Raw genomic sequence first — 4,928 nt, forward strand, 5'->3', positions numbered from 1 at the left:
TGAGCTATTTTAATGTGGAAGCATTAAGAAGACCCACAGGGTTTTTTTATTTTTATTTTACACCAATTCACATGGGAACCTGAGCTGAAAACATTCTCCGTCATCGTTGACAGTCGGATCTACGTCCACAACGCACTGTGGTGCAGGGAAAACAACGTAAAACACACACCAGTGTTTGGTGTGTTCTGTGGGTGTAGCCATCCCAACTGTTTGTTGCTTAAAACTGTTAATTCATCTTGTTATATTTTACTGCTTTACTAATAAAATAATTGAATCTGCCTACTTCAGACTTTACAGATTAACAACTGTACGTAAAGGTAGCTAGCAGCTAGCCTGCTAAAGTTGTATTTCTCTATCTCTCTATGTCTCTGTCATAAAGTACAGGCAAGAAAAACTTTGAATAAATAAAATAAATACTAGTAAAAAAATTGTAATTTTTCAGAAAAGGGTTAGACGTCAAAATATATACTCTACAGCCACAGAACTTTTTTTTTTCAATATTATTTTCATGAGTTTGGAGGAACTAAACTACTTAAAATAAATATATGTCTCTCTGTGTCTCCACTGTTTTAATATAAATCCACCTCGTAAATAAAGTGATTCCTCAGGGTGGCAGGAATTTATCAGGAGTAAACAGACAGTTCTCAGGGCAACTCTTGTTTTTTTTTCTCCTAATCAATGGGAGAAATAAATCCTTCTGCTTCCATTTTGAAACCATCCCTAACTCCAACCAGGATAAATAAATGTTGTTGTTTTTTTTCTAACCAACCCTCCACCTCATCACTCTTCCTTTCCTTCTGTTCCTCTAGTGCCGTTTATTTTTACCACCGAGGCTCAACGCAAGTAAACAGAGAGGTTTTAGTCACATTCTGCCTGTTGGAGCTCAGGGTTCCCTGGAACAGCCAGAGGTGGTGTAATAATTACATCAGCACCGTGGCTCCACTCACTGGCCTACGGAGCAGAGTTTGATTAAAATCCACACGACTGTGTGACGTCGACTTCACACTCACTGCTTTCATTAGAGAGTCAGCCACTGGTCACACAAACACACTGTTGTCTTCGCATCTGAAGAGCATTAATAAGCCGTGTTGCGTCAGGGTCGTTTGAGGGTCAGAGGCGACACTTCTTGAACCGCCGCGGGTCACGAAAAGATGTGAAAATATGAATTCTTAACCTGCGAGAGCTTCGGCTTCTCAGTGGTCTTTTCTAGACTGGCCTCTCTAAAGGAAAATTAAATAAATAGAAGAGTGATGTCGTCAGCTTAACACCATTAGCACATGATGTTGAAAAGTCAAGGAAACAGTTTAGAAAACATACAGATACAAATACGACTTTATTTTTTTCAGCATCTCTCTTTTATTAATTTTTTCATTTTATATTCTGCCTTATATTCTAACTTTCAACCTTTCACACTTGTTTTAGCGCTATCCTTTACCACCCCAACCTGCTGCTGACAAGTCAATCCAGCCTCTTATCAGTGTGAATTGATAGTTGACCTAATTTTTTATAAAAAAATTATATTTTTTATAAAATGAGGACAAGAGCCAATCAGAGCTGTGCTTGTTGTGCAGAAGGCAGAAAAAGCCAATCAGAGCTGTGCTTGTTGTGCAGCAGGCAGGAAAATAATAATGGAGATTCATCGACAAAAATAATTTGTTATCTCAAACCTTCACCATTAGCTCTGTCCTTTATCCCCCGAACCTGCTACAAATCCTTTCCAGTTTTTCTTCTCCTCTCTGGAGCCAATTTTTTATAATTTTTTTTTACACAAGATTGCATCGACCTGTCATGTCTTTCGGACATCTCCATTTGTCATTAGGACCCCGGCTGCTCTCCAGATATCACTCAATAACATTCCTCATATCTTAAGCACACACTCGTGGCCGACTTATAGACCATGACAGATTACAACCTCTCAGCTGTAGGAGAGCGGCTCGTACATCATCTCATAATTTATTTGGCGTCAAAGCGTATTTTCTAAAAATATGAGCAGTTGAACAAAAGAACCCTTTTATATTCCATCACCTTATCGGCCGTGTCTTTCAATAAGGAATCTAATTACGGCAGTTTCATTCCTTAAACTTTTATCTGTTCTTTAAAAGGAAAAGGCCGCGGACAACAACACGGTAACAATCGGTACTGTGAACCCAGGAGTGACCGCGGGCAGTAATGGAGGAACATAATACTTTTCTTTCAAGGTTCAGAGCACACAGATAGACTGAATGAAAGTGTGTCACACATCATAATCCCTGTGATTGTGTGTTCGGCTCAGGATGGTGCCATTGTTTCTTGGATCTATCGACGGCTGGTTTCCAGCACAATCTCTTTTGTCACATCTCCTGCTCATCGTCCCATCTCCTCTCCGCCTCCATCCTTTCATTCCTGGAAGCAGCGCTCTTATCTGCCTTTGTTTCTCCACTTTCCTCCATGGCATCTTGTCACAGTGAGAGTGTCTGAGTCACAGCTGTCTCATTTTTAGATTATGGAGCGCTGATTGATCCCTCATCTCCTTACCATCCCCGTTTTTTTTTCATCATTTTTTTTTAAATACTGGGTCATTATTTCATGTAAGCCTCTTATTCCAATCCCTGACCTCCATCGCCCTCTGTGATTGTAGGAAGATTACAATCATGAGGACTGAGTTCATGTTTACGTTCAAGTGCATTTGATCACATTTGATCACATTGGTAGGAGGAGGTCACAGCCTCATCGTCCTCGTCTCCTCCCAGCTTCACTCCAGGTCACTTGTGGCGATCCTGGCGTCGTGTGCTTCACAACAAATGTCTGTGTTGTTAAACAGTGCATCCACTAGGGGACAGCGCTGAGTGAAACGTTCTCATCTGTGCCGATGTTAGTTTTTCAGACATAGACAAACATGGCAGCGGTGGACGACCTGGTTCCCACATTTGTCTCTTCCTCTTGCTGAGTTGAGTTATACTGCACCACAGCGCCTCCACAATTTCCCTGCGGTACTGCTCTGGGTCATGTGTCGGAAAATGTGCTGTACCTGGAGTTAAGCATAAACTCAGCTTTAAGCGTGGGGGTGGGGCTGAAACACTAAAGCAGCAGCTCAGCAGGAGCGGCCTACTTCAGGTTCTCAGTTTGCTGTGCTTCCGTTTGACTGATTCAACAACCGCAGACTCCGTTTGAGCTGGGCTCCTGAAGCCACTGAACGGTCTTCAGGGTCCAGACCTTTAGACGAAGATCAACTTGACGTCTTTTTATCCTGAACGTCTTTGACTGTAACCCTATGCCCTTCAAATATTCATGAGCGTGACTGAGACCAGGAGTTTCCTCTTTGTTTCTCATTTAAAATAACTACAGAGACGAACGAGCGAATGGAATCAAACACTGAGGGAAGTGAAATCATTCCCGGTGTTTTCCCAACTGTCTGTGTTGATACAGTGAACCGCCATCATTTCTCAGGATTCTTTTTCTTTTCCATCTTACTTCAACCTTTTCTCATCTCTGCGGGACGCTGTGTTTGTAATTTCTCACGTCTGTGAACAGGACGGCGAGTGTTAAAGTGATGGAAAAGAGAAACCTGTCCGCTGCTCCGCTCTCTCCCTCTCACTTAGCTCAACACCCTACTGTGTAGAGAGGCTCAGCAGACGGCCGTCCAGATTCTCCAGACTGTTACAGGGAACGGCACGGGGGGGGGGGGGGGGGAGGGGGGGTGAGGCAGTGTTTATTGACATTGGTGTCCATATGTCACGATCCCGGCCGATCAAGGTTCAGGGACGGAGATCTGACCTGGTTTCTGGGGGGTTAAAAACCTGCTGGTGTGGAACTGATTTTTCTGTTAAATACATGGTTTATATGGAATTAACAGAATTCTAGATTTTTTTTTTATCCCTCTGTAGAAAGAGTTTTTTTTAAAAAAAAAGCAAAGGTAGAATTGTTCCAATTATTCACCAAGAGTTGGTTGGTTTGATTTAAAGTGATTCATTTCTTTAAATGTCACATTTCTGAGCTTTTAATGTTTTATTAAAAAAAAATTCAAATTCAAGTGGACTGAATAAAAGGTAATAAGAAGGAAATGTTTCACTTTCATAAGAGAAAAAAAAGTGTGAGACTTAAGTATTTAAATTACAGGGTAAAAAGATGGCTAGAACATTATTCTGTGGGGTTTGACTGAACTCCGTTGTTATTACAGTCCCTAAAGTTGGTTTAGGACGGTGCTTCTCAAGGTTTGGGAACCGAGACAAGACAGATGGGGCGCGAGAATGTAATTTGTTGAGTCAACGGGGGTGGGTAGAATTTGGAGATTGAAATCCTGAAAAAACCTTAGGGTTTACAGGCATTTTATTATGGATTCATAATGTTTTAATAAACAGTATTATTATTAATATGATTATTATTGAACATGTAGAAAATGATCTTCAAATATGATTCAGTATTACATCGTTACTCCTATATTTACAGTGACTTCCTAGCTTAGCCACATTAGCCACATTAGCTCACATCTCAATTATTCAGTCTGTTTATATTTGTATAAATCGTAGGATGACAGGTTTCCAGATAACCGTACTTTTCTCCAATCATTCTTCACAGGTTTCTTTGTTGGATAAAATCATCTGAAACTCTCCAACTTTCAGAGCTGCGTTTAAAGACAAATACTTGGTGCCTGGTTATCTCTGGACGCTCGAGGAGGAGCTGAGTGATGCCATGGGCTCTCTCTCTCTCTCTCTCTCTCTCTCTTTCTCTCTCTCCCAGATTTGGCAGCGACCAGGCAAAAACAAAAACATACTGCTTAGAGGAGGAACGGGAAAAAAACTCAGCAAGAGCAAATGAACACTCGTGAAATCTCAAATGAAAACCACCAGCTCTTGTACCAACTCCAATTACATTTTGGCATATCGTTGTGAGAATACACACTCCAGAGCAAATTAAACCCTCCCCCCCCTCACCCTTCCTTAAGCAGCCTC

Source organism: Cynoglossus semilaevis, chromosome 3 (assembly GCF_000523025.1).
Source record: "Cynoglossus semilaevis isolate Cse_v1.0 chromosome 3, Cse_v1.0, whole genome shotgun sequence".
NCBI classification, from domain to species: domain Eukaryota; kingdom Metazoa; phylum Chordata; class Actinopteri; order Pleuronectiformes; family Cynoglossidae; genus Cynoglossus; species Cynoglossus semilaevis.